Source organism: Balaenoptera physalus (genome assembly GCF_965194825.1).
Source record: "Balaenoptera physalus genome assembly, chromosome: 10".
NCBI classification, from domain to species: domain Eukaryota; kingdom Metazoa; phylum Chordata; class Mammalia; order Artiodactyla; family Balaenopteridae; genus Balaenoptera; species Balaenoptera physalus.
In genome coordinates, this window is record NC_138889.1 from 70,132,749 (window position 1) to 70,148,547 (window position 15,799).

The following is a 15,799-nucleotide window of genomic DNA, read 5'->3' on the forward strand; positions in this document are numbered from 1 at the left end:
AAGTTAAATATATTGCATGAAACCCAGAAATTCCATTCATAGGGATTTACTCAAGAGAAATAAAAACTTATGTCAAACAAAGAAGTATACACAAATGTTCACAGCAGCATTTTTCATAATAGTTCAAAACTGGAAACCACACAAATGTCTATCAGGAGGAACGGTGGATAAATGAAGAAACTGTTGTATATTGACCCAGTGGAATACTACTCAGCGATAAAAAGAAACAAACTACTGATATATGTAACAACATGGATAAATGTTAAGCAAAAGAGCCCAAACCCCAAAGTGTTCATATTGCATGAGTCCATTTACATGAAGTTCTAGAGAAAGCAGGTTAGTGGTTACCTGGGGTGGAATTGACCCCTAAGGCAGGTGTCCCCAACCCCCTGGCCGCAGCCTGGGCCGCACAGCAGGAGGTGAGAGGCAGGCGAATGAGCGAAGCTTCATCTGCCGCTCCCCCATTGCTGGCATTATCACCTGAACCATCCCCTCCACCCCCGTCCGTGGAAAAATTGTCTTCCATGAAACCGGTCCCTGGTGCCAAAAAGGGTGGGGACTTCTGCCCTAAGGGACACAAGGGAACTTTTGAGCACAATGGAAATATTTATATGTTTATTGTGGTGGTAATTACAAGGGTGTATACATGTGTCAAAACTCATGAAATTGTACATTCAAAATGAGGGCATTTTTTTTGAATTTTTGAATTTTATTTTATTTATTTTTTTATACAGCATGTTCTTATTAGTTATCCATTTTATACATATTAGTGTATACATGTCAATCCCAATCTCCCAATTCATCCCACCACCACCACCCCCGCCACCACTTTCCCACCTTGGTGTCCGTATGTTTGTTCTCTACATCTGTGTCTCTATTTCTGCAAAATAAGGGCATTTTATTGTAAGTTAATTAGATCTAACTAGAGTTGACTTAAAAAGGAAAAAAAACAACTAAACAACAAGGAAGTGTGATGCAGGAAATAGATTATAGACTGATATTCAGACCAACTGGGTTCAAATCTCAGCCCTTATATCCCAGAGACGTGACTTCGGACAGATTACTTTACCTCTCAGATTTTCAGTTTCCTCATCTATATAGTGAGTACTGACATCTATATCAAACAGTTGTGTTTGATAACACACAGTAAATATATACACAGAGAAGTAAGTACATATATATACACATATATACATATACACATATACATATAATACACTTATATACTTATAAATATTTATATGTATGTAAATTCAACATATAATACTATTAGTGTTCTAATAATATTCATTCTCTTGTATTTAACTTCCACCAAGGAGATGAAAGAACAGGAAGGCTGTGGTATTTCTTGGAGATGTTTAGCCAGCCTTTTGGACCCAAACAGTCCAGAAGTAATTATGGCCCCGAGTCACAAATCAGGCTGGCAGACACTACTTTCTTCCCTGGATAATAAAACACAGGAAATTGTGGCTTGGCAGTGGTTCTTAGATAAAAGGAAGGCTTGTAGGACAGACCATCCGGAGGGAGGAAGATGGGTAAGAAGCAGGGAAAGGAGATACAAGTCCAACTGTGGATAAGGAGGCTTTTCCTCTCTGCTGCGATTCCAAGTTTTTCTTCAGTTCTATGATTGATGGTGTCTGTAGGTAACAAATAATTACAGTGTCCAGTGCAGGGTAGCCTGGCAGAAAGAAGACAGCCTTTGAAGCAGCCTTGAGCTTGAATGCCAACTTTCCCATTCCATGGGTGTGTGATCCTTGGCAGGAGAGGTAGGGTCTCTGAATCACAGTCTCCTCGTCTCAAGACAAGGATAATAAAAGAATCTAGCTCCTAGGGTGTCCTGGGTATTAAATAGTACAGGCTTCCACCAAAATCTATTACAGACAGAGTTCTCAAAGACAGGAGTTCCCCTGCATGCAGACCAAGAATAGGCACAGAGCTTCTGGAGGGGGTTCCCCAGAGGCAAGTCCAGATTGGACGAGAATGTTCCCTCAGCCAGTTGGCCAAACACCCCAGCCCGGAGGGTCTTGAGTGAGCTACTCAAGATTTCGCTGGGTCATGAAAGTCTCTGTCCTCCTCACCCCGATTCTCACCCACATTCCTCCTGCAGGATCTCAGCTCCGCCCCCTACCACTGTTTAGCCTCTTGGCCCTGCAACCCCCAGAGCAGAATGTAAGTGTACTTCCCGTGGGGAAGCACTGCATCACAGCTGGGTACGTTCTGTGAAGTGTTTGTCCTGCCTGCTCTTAGTAAATGACCCCTCTCCTCTGTGGGCCCAAGGCCTCCTGTCCCAGTTGGCGTGCGCACGTCCCGCAGCGGCCGCTAGGGGAAGCCTAGTCCAGGAGCTCTGGGAAGTTGGACCACTCTGCTGAAGTCATCATCACAGTAGGAAATCTTGCGGTGGCCCTATGTCTGTGCCTGAAAGGACCTCACTCTAAATAGACCAGTATTCGCAGAATATCTGAGAAAGGAAAACTGTCCAACGCTGAACGAAAAAAATCAGGAAACATCCTATTATCTCTACACTCTCCCTTCACCGTCTAAGATAGTCAGCATTTTCCCCATTCATCCTTTCAAAAGTCACTTCAGAAGCTGTGTAGCATAGTGGAAAGAACAAGGGTCAGAACTCATGGATTCAAGACTGTTTTGAACTCTCCCTGGTTATGAGAACGTGGACGTGTCTCTACTTTTCTGAACCTTTGTTTATTAATAATGTCTATGACCATTCATTGGCTCTGTTCCCTGGGTTATGCTGCTAAAAATTACCTCATTTAATCCTCACAACAATTACATGAAGGAAGTGTTTGTTTTCCTCATTTTATAGACTAAGAAATGGAGACATAAGAAGCCACTTGCCCAAAGTTTTAGGCCAGTAGAGTTGTTGAGATCTTTCTGACTCCAGAGTTTATGCTGAAGCAGTTTTATCTCCAGTATACTCTCTTAACTTTTCAAATGTGCCTTAGTAGTAGTAATAATAATAATAATAACAATAATAATGTCTTCATCACATATTTTGTCTTCCAGACTTTAAAGTTATTCAAATGATTATTTATATTCAAGATTATGTTCAAGGTCACAGAAAGACCCTGTGTTTCAGAATGAGTCACCTCCACAGAGGGCTGTGCGTGAGCAGGAAGAGATCTGTGGAGAGAGCTGAAACCAAGACCGTGATCCAAGCACACATAATGGCAGCAGGCTTCTCCTTCTGCCTTCTCCCCTCACTTGGCACGGTGCTGAGGCATGTGGAATAGCCTTGTTTCTTCCTGGCCACTCCTTTGCTCCTGGGCAGGGGTCTCCAATCCTCTCCTGGAGAGTCTGATGACACAGTCCGTTTTCCTTGGCACAGCTAGGCAGGCTGGCTTTATTCTTCTTTTGAAATCTACTGCATCTCCCTCAAAACATTCCTCCCAGACATTTATCCAAACTTTTCTTCCATTCTCCTCCTCTGCTGAGCCCCCAGGGTTGCATGGCTCATAATAGTTAAAATCTGGAGCAACTTAAATGTCCATCCATAGAGGACTGATTAAATACATGATGCTACCTCCTTACATTGTTCATTAGTCATCTAAATTTTAAGTGTAGTTGAAATAAACACAACTCAAACTCCCAGAGGCCAAAATGGGGGCTTACCAGCTGATGTAACTGAAAGACACAGGATATATGGCTTCAGGTCCAGTGGGATCCAGGTATCCAAAGAATGTTGTCAGGAACCTGCTTCTTTTCATCTCTTGTCTCTGCTTTCTTTTTCTGCATACACTTCATGCTCAGGCAGTAGAGATAGCCAACAGAAGCTCAGGCTTTTATCCCACAAAATTCACTACCCCAAAATGTAAAGAGTATCTCATGTACTAGTTGGAGCTATGGCTGTCCATTTCTTGACCAATCTTTGTGATTCAGACCAGGCCAAGTCTTAATCAAGGGATAGATATTACATAAAGGGATAGATATAACATGAAACTTCTAGAAGAAACATGATAAAATCCTTACAGCTTTGGAATAGGCAAAGGTTTTCTTAAACACCAAAAAAGAACTAGTCATAAAAGGAAACAAATATATAAATTAGACTTAAGCAGGGCTTCCCTGGTGTCACAGTGGTTAAGAATCCACCTGCCAATGCAGGGGACGCAGTTTCGAGCCCTGGTCTTGGAAGATCCCACATGCCGCGGAACAACGAAGCCCGTGCGCCACAACTACTGAGCCTGTGCTCTAGAGCCCGCGAGCCACAACTACTGAGCCTGCGTGACACAACTACTAAAGCCTGCACGACTAGAGCCCATGCTCTGCAACAGGAGAAGCCACCGCAATGAGAAGCCTGCGCACCACAACGAAGAGTAGCCCCCGCTTGCCGCAACTAGAGAAAGCCTGCTCATAGCAAAAAAGACCCAATGCAGCCAAAAATAAATTAATTAAATAAATAAATTTTAAAAAATAATAATAAGGGGGAAGATCCCCCCCTTTAAAAAAAATTAGACTTAAGCAAAGTTAGAAGCTGTTGTTTGAATGGCACTATTGGAAATGAAAAGTCAAGACTCAGACTGAGAGAAAACAATAGATGACCCTTAAATTGTAAAATAATTTTGTCACTGTTAAAAATAAGTGGCATGGGGCTTCCCTGGTGGCGCAGTGGTTGAGAATCTGCCTGCTAATGCAGGGGACATGGGTTCAAGCCCTGGTCCGGGAAGATCCCACATGCTGCAGAGCAGCTAGGTCCGTGAGCCACAAGTACTGAGCCTGCGCGTCTGGAGCCTGTGCTCCGCAACAAGAGAGGCCGCAATAGTGAGAGGCCCGCGCACCGCGATGAAGAGTGGCCCCCCGCTTGCCACAACTAGAGAAAGCCCTCGCACAGAAACGAAGACCCAACACAGCCATAAAAATAAATAAATAAAAAAAAATAAAAAAAATAAAAAATAAGTGGCATGTATCTATATGAAAAGATCTTTGGGATAGGAATTTCTGTTTTGTTTACCACTACATCTCTATCACCTAAAATGGTGCACAATCAATATTTGTTGAGTGAATAAATGACCAAAATATATTACTAAGTTAAAAATAATGCTATGTGCAGATTGATCTCATTTATGTAAAAAAGTATTCTTATATATGTATAAATGCATAGAAAAAGGATTAAAAGGGGGAAGAGAGAGGTGAGCTTTTATTTTTCACTTCTTATACTTATGTAGATGTTGGATATTTTACTAAAATAAATAGAAAACATAAAAATCATAAGGCTATCTTATTTCAGGGCCTGGCCTTTGAGCCCTCAGGCCATGCCCTGCCTGGAGCAGAAGAGCCATACCTAGTGGTTCTGGGAATTACTCGAGACTCTGTCTTCCAAGCCTACTTCAAAATTTCACTCATGATTGATTTTTCAAGTTTTAGTCCAATTTGTACACAACTGAGCTTCTCATTTTTGACCCAGCTCCTTCAAATTGACAAATTGACTAACTTTTAATTTGCCTTTTCTACAAGATCCTGTCTCTCTAGTCATTCCCTCAGACCATCCATTTCCGCTCTTGAATGAATGATGCTCCAACTTGTCACTGGCCCAGGTTGCCTGGACACTGTATCCTGATGCAGGAAGGTCCTCTGCAGAACAGGATGAGGAATCAACATGGCTCTCTCTTGGGGGTGAAAACTTTGCAAGATGCCTTCAAGTCACTGGAACTATGTAAAACATAAGAGCGTAAGAAAAACTACCCTATTTTTAACATGTTTACTGTTTTCGCAGACCATGAGCATAACAAGGATTCTTTATTTTTCCCATTTTAAAGAAAGGGGGAAGCTGAAACTCCAAGTTTGAATAACATGCCCTAGCCACACAGCTAGAATGGCTCTGCCTCCAATGAAAGTCTCTTTACTGAAGTTTATTCTCTCGTGTTCAATTACACCAAGTTACTACCAGAGAATATGAGCAGATAGCAGGACCCTGCTCATCCCCAAGTCTCCTCATCTAAATTTGGAACTAACAGAATTCACCTAAAGAATGAAGGAAGTTTCTGCTATAATCTTATTATTGCCCCTGCATGTCCCATCAATGACATTGCTTTGAGAGAGCCCAGGTACTAACCATCATGAGTAGATGGACATCCCATCACCTGGAATGTATCCCAGGTTATGAAAGATTACCCAAGAGAGCTTGATTATTTCCCACTCACCCAAACCAAGAGGTGTGGTTTCTCTGGAAATATAAAGATTTCAGAACTTTCAAAAGTGCTTCAAGGAAAGTGAGTCAAAATGTAAAAATGTGCCTTATAAAGAGTTTGCTCATAATGTCCTCCCATTCAATATCCTCTTGGAAAAATACCCTAACCTCAGTACAAAAGTGGCAGCTCTATACACTATGTGACCAAGTCCCTGATCACTGTTTACTGGGCCAGAAATGGACACCTAAAATGGAACTGGTCAGACCCTACCCCCTGGCTGAGGTGTTCTAAACTCAGGGAACAACTCAAGGAAGTGGGGAAGCACTGGCCTGAATATTGAAGAAAGAAGTGAAAAATCATCAAACTGATTGGTGAGACGTCCCAGGACTTTCGAAGCTAGGAGTATACCCCTGCTCAAGAGAAAGGACTTACATATACTGACATTTTAATGTCCCCTCAAGGAAATGGCCAGGTTACCTTTAATCAGTGAAGTCTACTGCAGCCTTCCCCCTTCAACCTCTCTCTCTCTCTCTCTCTCTCTCTCTCTCTCACACAAACACACACAATCTCCAAACAACATTTAGTGCCTTGTTTTTCAAATATATGTTTTTTAAAAACAAGTCTCCTAAGACATCTGGAGAAAGTTTGTATTTTAACATAACAGACTGATGCAAAATGAAGAAACAGGAGAAAGAAAAGAAGAAAGGAAGAAAGAGAAAAAGACTAATATAGGGAAATTAGAAACAATACAGGAAATTAATGAACTTTTAAAAATTATAATATGCTCAAGAAAAAGGCAGGTGAGTTTATTGAGTAATGTGAAATTAGATAATATAACCACTCTTCTGCTGAACTGTTAAAAATTTTTTAATCTGCTCAGAGTCACTGAAGAACCCAAAAAGATAGTTAAAAATTGCTGGACCAAGATGCAGGCGAAAGCAGAAATTTGGAGGTATCAGGAACTTGGGGTCCCTTTAACCTAGAGGCACTTACCAACTCCAGAAGTGTGTTAAAACACCAAAAGCTAATTTTCTCGCAGTCTGGAGGCCAGAGGCCCAAAATCAGTTTCACTGGGACAAAATCAAGATGTCAGCAGGGTCACATCCCTCCGGAGGCTCTAGGAGAGAATCTGTTCCTGCCTCTTCTGCCTTCTGGAGGCTGTTGGCATTCTTGGACTAGTGGTAACATCACTCCAATCTTCAAGACCAGCATCTTCAAATTTCTCTCTGCTCCATCTTCATATGACCTTCTCCCCTATGTGCCAATGTCAAATCTTCCCCTGCTTCTCATAAGGATGACCCACCCGTGGTGGCATTTTGGGCTTATCCAGGTAATCCAGGACAATCTTCTCACCTCAAAATCCTTAACCTAGGGCTTCCCTGGTGGCGCAGTGGTTGAGAATCTGCCTGCCAATGCAGGGGACACGGGTTCGAGCCCTGGTCTGGGAAGATCCCACATGCCACGGAGCAACTGGGCCCGTGAGCCACAATTACTGAGCCTGCGCGTCTGGAGCCTGTGCTCTGCAACAAGAGAGGCCGCGATGGTGAGAGGCCTGCGCACCGCGATGAGGAGTGGTCCCCACTTGCCGCAACTAGAGAGAGCCCTCGCACAGAAACGAAGACTCAACGCAGTCATAAATAAATAAATAAATAAATAAAAGAACGTGAATTTCTTTAAAAAAAAAAAGAAAAAAAGAAAAATACTTTATAAAAAAAAAAAAAAAAAAAAAATCCTTAACCTAATTACATTTGCAAAACCTCATTTCCAAATAAGGTAACATTTACAGGTTTCAAGGATTAGGACCTGACATCATTAGGGGGCCATTTTTCAGCCTTCTAAAAGGAGCATCTAAAAACCTCAAGTATCCAGTAATAAATATAATGAAAGATATGCAAGACCTCTACACTGACAACCACATAATGTAATTGAAAGAAATAACAATAAATCTAAATAAGTGGAAGGATATACCATTTTATTGAATGGAAGATAATATTTTAAAGATACCAATACTCTCCAAGTTGATCTATAAATTGTGAGCATGCCTGATCAAAAAATAAGCCATGTTTTATTGGGAGAAATAGACAAGCTGTTTTTAAAATTTATATGAAAATGCAAAAGCTGAGAAGAGCCAAGACAAACTTGAAAAAAGAACAACATTGGAGGACTTGAACTACTAGATATCAATAAAAAGTTAAAATATAAATGAAGTTATATGACAATTGAATTCTAAAGCAGCATTTTGAAAACTTTAATGTATACAGGAGAACCAGGTAGGCATATCACTTATATCTTTTCCACTCCCTGTCCCCCACTTTCCAGGATAAGCACATTCACTGCAGTGAGGGCTTTTGTTTACAATATGTGGAAGAAGTGGGTGTTCAGTAAATATTTGCTGAATTGACTTTCATAATCCAGTTCTCTCAGCAATTTTTTAAATAATAAATATCACATCAACAAAAGGACGAATACCTTCCCATACATGTCCATTAGTGGTCTGGGGAAATGATAAGTGATCTTATACTAAACTTGGATATTGGATATTGGATATTGGATGAGTCAGTTTTCTATGAAGGCTTTTTCCTGATATAATGAGCTACAGACCAAGAAGACAATGGGACCAGTTCTGTACTTCAGCTGATATCTAGGAAGCACAAGCCTTATTCAGTAATTCCCTCAGGTTAGGTGTGTATTTTACATCAGTACCTTTATCTATACAAAAGGCCCTGGGACCTCCGTCTATTGTGATTCAACAAACAGTACTAGCTAGTGATCTGAAATCAGCTGCCTATACCAATAATGGCTCCATTGGACCTTATCTTTCTATTGTTGCTCCTAAAATTAGTATTTCTTTCTGTTATAATGAAAAAATCAATCTCCATTGATTGCAAAGAGCAAACCTGATATTACAACGTGATTACTTTCAGAATAAATTGAATCCTGTATTGTCCAGTAATAATTATCATGTTAAAGAGATTTCAATTCGCAAGATAAGAAGAAATCCCGTCAATTAGATAATAGCCAATAAACCAATAACCAAACTGTACCAGTACATTAAACATAATTAGCCTTAGGTTTTTAAAAAATAATTCAGAGGCAAAGTCAAGCCATTCCCTGGGAAGATGTTATGATTGCCAAGTGCAGCTACAAGTCACTCCTGTATCTGAGGCTGACAGAGGCTCAGAAGACAGCATGATGTTTAAGAACATGGTATGAGTAATGTTTTTAGGTTTATTGTTTTATTATTATATTTAATGCTTTATTGTCCTTTGTTCCCACTATAGTAAGCTAGTTTAGGCCCTTGTCACTTATTATACGTGTCTTAGTGCATTCAGGCTACTATGACAAAATACCTCAGACTGAATGGCTTATAAACAACAGAAATCTATTTCTCACAGTTCTGAAGGCTGGATGTTTTGATCAAGGTGTCCATATGGTCAGGTTCTGTGTCTGGTGAGGCCCTGCTTCCCAGTTCATACATGACCATCCTCTCACTGTGTCCTCACAGGATGGAAGGGGACTAGGGAGCTTTGTGCGGTCTCTTTTATAAGAGCACTAATCGCATTCATGATGGCTCCATCCTCATGACCTAATCATCTCCCAAAAGCCCCGCCTCCCAATACCATCACATTAGACATTAGGTTTCAACATATGAATTTGGTTGGGGTGGCGGGGCACAGATATCCAGTCTATAGCAATATGTTCCCATATCCAGGCTGTGCCTCTCTCTACCCATGTCTGTTGAACACCACAATTATATTATCTAAAAAAACTAGAGTCATCCTTTGCCAACCTGATATTCTTTGCATCAGTTAGGGTTGGTTAGGTTATAGTAAGGCAGTGCACATCTCCACATCCTAGTGGCTTACTGTACCAAAAGTTTATTTCTTGCTTATACTGCATGTTCATTGATGGTTGGCAGTGGGGCTGTGCTCTTTGTAAACTCTCAGATCCGGGTAGAGGAAGGCTGTAATGGGTCATAATCCCCACAGCTGAAGGAAGGAAGAGAACATGGCAAATTATACACTGACACTTAACTCTTCTGCCTAGAAGTGACATCCATGGTGGCCACTCACATTTCTTTGTCCAAGGCAAGTCACATGACTATGCCTAACTTCAAAAGGGGCAGGGAAATGCTATCTTATTATGCGCTTACAGAGAGAAATGGAATATTATCAACAGCCCAAATAATTCATACTTTTATAATAGGAGAATTTAAATAAAAGAAACATGCAACCTTATGGGAAAAGTCAAGTGAGGACCACTGAAATTAAAACTTTCAACAAAGTAAATCAATTACCTCAGCACACCATTAGCATTAGTTTTTTAATACATATTAAATTAGCAATAAAGATTCTCTACAATTAATTTCCTATTATCATTCTTTTCTCTCTGGAAAATTTAAAATTTCTCTCCTCAGTAGTTTCAGTACTAGCTGTATATTCATTTTGCTTGGTATGTATAATGTATGTAGAATACACAAATATACAAATTATATAAATATAAGGTATGCGAAAAGGCATTTTTCTATTTAATATTCCATTCAGGTGTTCTGTTTTGTTTTGGGTTTTTTTATAAATTTATTTATTTACTTTTGGCTGCCTTGGGTCTTTGTTGCTGCACACAGCTCTTCTCTAGTTGCAGCGATTGGGGGCTACTCTTTGTTGTGGTGCGCGGGCTTCTCATTGCGGTGGCTTCTCTTGTTGCAGAGAACGGGCGCTAGGTGCGCAGGCTTCAGTAGTTGTGGCACAAGGGCTCAATAGTTGTGGCTCGCAGGCTCTAGAGCACAGGCTCAGTACTTGTGGCGCACGGGCTTAGTTGCTCCGCGGCATGTGAGATCTTCCCGGACCAGGGCTCGAACCCGTGTCCCCTGCATTGGCAGGTGGATTCTTAACCACTGCGCCACCAGGGAAGCCCTCTGTTTTATTTTTAACTCCTCATAACAATTGAAAATTCACATATCCTCAGTCAGACATAGTCATAGTCTAGAATAATATACACAATTTTATCTTCCACAACTCAAAATTTATAGGAAAGATATTTGAGATAGAAAAAAATATCTGGAGTGGCTTCTTGCTATTATTTTACCTCTCTGCTCAAAACCTTTAAAATTTTCCATTATCTATCTGTTCAAATACAAATACTAATGCTTGGTATTAAATCACTAAAAAAAAAAAAAAAGAAAGAAAAAAAAAACTACACAATGAACATGGCTTTGTTCCCAAAAAACTTGATTTACAAAAAATTCTGATGCTTGGCTTTTGCAAAGATGGCTAGCTCTCTACAAAAAATTCAAAAAGTCCTCTTTCTCCTTTCAGAGTGTGGAGCTGTCACTGGGAAATGGCTGCCTAGCTCTCCTTACAGCCAGATACAGCTAGTGGAATGTAAGCAGGAGTTATTATTACTATAGTTGTTGCTATTATTTATAAAACACTTGTGAAGTGCATAATATGTGTCAGGTATAGATAAGTGTTTGACAAACATCAACTCACTTAATGCACATAACAATCCTATAAGGAAAGTTCTATTACTGCCCCCATTTCACAGACAAAGAAACTGAGGGTCAGAGTAGTTGAATAATACAGAGGAGCACAGCTAATAAGTCACAGAGATGAAATTCCAGCTTACGACATCTAATTCGAGTCCATATTCTTAACCATTGCATTATGCTTCCTCTTGGGCCAGGGCCTTGAAAAAGCAAATGAGGCTTCTCTATCTACTCTGTGGCCCCAGGGGATGGCAGAGCCACACAATTGTAGGGTCCTGGGTTTCTGATTAGCCACAGGGAAGCAAGCTGCCCACTGACCACAAACTCCCACACTAGACTACCACATGAATGAAAAATAAACTTCTGTTGAGCCAAGGCACTGAAATTTTGGCTTTGTTTGTTACAGCATCTAGTGTTTGCCCTAACTGATACACATGGCAACCAAGACCCACCACAATTTGTCCAGAGTCAAAGACCTGTATTCTAGCCCCAGTACAGGCTCTGACTTAATGTGTGACCTTAAAGAAGCACTTCCCTCAAGGCTACATTGGAAAGGTAAGAGGATTAGATTGGATCAACATTTTACAATCTGTATTTCAATTTCTGTCTTGAATATGTTGCTTGAATCTTCTTCAAAATAGGACTCCATGGCCAAATAAGGCAGGAAAATTTTGGATACTACATTCCCCCATTAGAGTTACATAAATATTCACTGAATGAAGGCTTTGAGACATCCTACGGTAAGGACTTTAACAATATTCATTAGATGGAGCTGACCACAGAACCTCTTAATTTTTTATGCATTGGGAGAAATTTATTAATACTTAGAGAGTAACTATAGTTAATTATACTGTATTGTATATTTGGAAGCTCCTAAGAGAGTAGATCTTAAAAGTTCTCATCACAACAAAATAAATCTGTAACTATGTATGGTGATAGATATTAACTAGACTTATTGTGGTGATCATTTTTCAAATGATACAAATACTGAATCATTACACTGTACACCTGAAACTAATATAATGTTATATGTCAATTATATCTCAATTAAAACAATACTTAGAGGAATACTAGTGTAGTAAGAAATGTAGTTTGGAGAATGGTGAAATAGAATCCTAAAGCTATTCAAAATTCTAAAAATGTTTTGCATGGTTCTCTACCTTACCAAATTTCCCATACACACCTCCAATCAGATTACCTCATTATTGCTACATATATGCAGCATATACCTCAACTGAGAGCTGGGAACATCGCACATTGTTTCCTGAAGCTGGAATGACCCTTCTCGCCTCTAAATCACTCCGAGTCTTTCTTACATTTCAAGGCTCAACTCAACTCTGTGCCTGGTCCATGAAGACTTCACAGTGTGATCTAGCCCACACCATACTTTTCTCTTACTCAACACACGTTAAACTGTGTGGACCTTCCATAGACATTTTAGGCTTGGACTCCCCTGAAAAGTTTCTTGAAGGAAAGTGTTTGTAGGGCAAGAGATAACTGGAAGGTGAGTTCCTTGAGCTATTTTGATATGCATTGCTTGAACAAAGACAAAATTAGACTGGAAACAGTCACAAACAAGAAATATGTGTATTTATTCCTTGGGGGAGAAATGGGAGAACAAACTTTGTGGTCCTTAGTCAAGAGAATCCATGAGGAGCAAATGAGGAGTGAGATGCAGTTCTCGTTGGAAATTCCAAAGATAGTCTGCAAACAGGAAGAGGTTGTGTGTTGGGATTGTCTTCTAAGGTAGGTTTATGTTTAGCCAGGCTGAACATGCATTGACTGCATGGGTGTGGCTATGTATTCAGTTTGCCTCCTCTACATTATGATGGCATCTCCTTTGGCATTTGGGGATATCTGATCTACCAGGATAAACACCTGGATGCCAGTTACATTTCATGTATTGCCCCACCACAGCCCAAAATAAAGTTCTGTTTTTTGTCGTTGTTGTTGTTGTTGTTGTTTTTTAATTAATTTATTTATTTTATTTTTGACTGTGTTGGGTCTTCGTTTCTGTGTGAGGGCTTTCTCTAGTTGTGGCAAGCGGGGGCCACTCTTCATCGTGGTGCGCGGGCCTCTCACTATCGCGGCCTCTCTTGTTGGGGAGTACAGGCTCCAGACGCGCAGGCTCAGTAGCTGTGGCTCACGGGCCTAGTTGCTCCACGGCATGTGGGATCTTCCCAGACCAGGGCTCGAACCCGTGTCCCCTGCATTGGCAGGCAGATTCTCAACCACTGCACCACCAGGGAAGCCCTAAAGTTCTGTTTTTAATGAAGTACTGGCTGTCCAAAATACTGACATATTTGAAAGAAAAAAATAAATAATTGAAACATAATAGAAGAGGAATGAATACTTTCTAACTCACTCTTTGAGGCCAGAATTACCCTGATACCAAGGCCAGACAAAGAATTCACAAGAAAGAAACTACAGAAAACTATATCCCTTATGAACATGGATGCAAAAATCCTGAACAACATACTGGCAAACCAAATCTAGCAACATATAAAAAGGATTATACATCATGACAAAATGAAATTTATCCCAGGAATTCAAGGGTGATTCAACATATGAAAATTAAGCAATGTAATACACCAGATTGATAAAATAAAGGACAAAACCACATTATCATCTCAATAGATGCAGAGAAAGCATGGACAAAATCCAACACCCTCTCATGATAAGAATTTTTAACAAAGTAGGAATAGATGGGAACTTCCTTAACCTGATTAATGGCATCTATGAAAAACTCGCAGCTAACATCATAGTTAATGGGGAAAGACTGACAGATTTGTCTCTAAGGTCAGGACCAAGATCAGGATATTTGTCTCACCACTTCTAATCAGCATTGTAGTGAAGGAGTTAATCTAGGTACAAGGCAAGAAAAAGAAAAAAAAGTCATCAGATTGTTGAAACAAAATAGAGAGCCCAGAAATAAACCTTATGTGGTCAATTAACTTATGGCAATAATAGACAACAGGGAAAGAATAGTCTCCTCAATAAATGGTGTTGGGAAAACTGGACAGCCACATACAGGAGAATGAAACTGGACCATGATCTTACACTATGCACAAAAATTAACTTTCAATGAAGATTTGAATTTAAGACCTAAAACCATAAAACTCCCAGAAGAAAACATAGGCAGTAAGCTCCTTGACATAGGTCTTGCAACGATTTTTTGAGTCTGATACCAAAAGCAAAGGCAACAAAAGCAAAAATAAACAAATGAGACTAGATCAAACTAAAAAGCTTCCGCACAGCAAAAGAAACCATCAACAAAATGAAAAGGCAACCTATGGAATGGGAAAATATATTTGCAAATTATACATCTAATAAGGGGTTAATATCCAAAATATATAAAGAACTCATAAAGCTCAATAGCAAAAACCCAAACAATCCAATTAAAAAATGGATAGAAGATCTGAACAGATATTTTTCCAAAGAAAACATATAGTTGGTTAACAGGTACATGAAAAGATGCTCACCATCACTAATCATCAGGGAAATGCAAATCCAAACCACAATGAGATATCACCTCACATGTGTCAGAATGGCTACTATCAAAAAAACAAGAAATAACATGGGAATTCTCTGGTGGTGCAGTAGTTAGGGCTCCGTGCTTCCACTGCAGGGAGCACGGGTTCAATCCCTGGTCAGAGAACTAAGATTCCACATGCCGCATGGTGTGGCCAAAAAAAGAAAGAAAGAAAGAACAAGAGTCAGCAGGGGGTGGAGAAAAGGGAACTTTTGTGCACTGTTGATGGGAATATAAATTGATGCAGCTACTATGGAAAACAATATGAGGGTCCCTCAAAAAATTAAAAATAGAACTACCATATGATCCAGCACTTCCACTGCTGAGTATTTATCTGAAGAAAAGGAAAACCCTAATTTGAAAAGATAATGCATCTCATGTTCATTGCAGCATTTTTTACAATAATCAATACATGAAAACAATCACTGATGGATGGACGGATAAAGAAAATGTGATACACACACACACAAACACACACACACACACACACACACACACACACACACACACACACACACACACAGGAATATTACACAGCCATAAAAAATGATATCTTGCCATTTGCGACAACATGGATAGACCTTGAGGGCATTATGCTAAGTGAACTGAGTCAGGCAGAGAAAGACAAATACTGTATGATCT

General features: G+C 40.0%; 3 long non-coding RNA genes across 3 annotated transcripts in view; 1 reads left to right on the forward strand and 2 right to left on the reverse strand.

Moving 5' to 3' along the window:
• The window catches only part of LOC309667525, a 616,044-nt gene that overhangs the window by 145,902 nt on the left and 454,343 nt on the right, over nt 1-15,799 (reverse strand). The window lies entirely within an intron of this gene.
• Nucleotides 1-15,799, reverse strand: part of LOC309667519 — a 373,680-nt gene that overhangs the window by 46,522 nt on the left and 311,359 nt on the right. The gene's annotated exons all lie outside the window — the stretch shown is intronic.
• On the forward strand, nt 8,373-15,468 carry LOC309667528. Its single transcript, XR_014267806.1, has 2 exons — nt 8,373-13,571; nt 13,902-15,468. It is a non-coding gene; the product is annotated as an uncharacterized lncRNA (long non-coding RNA).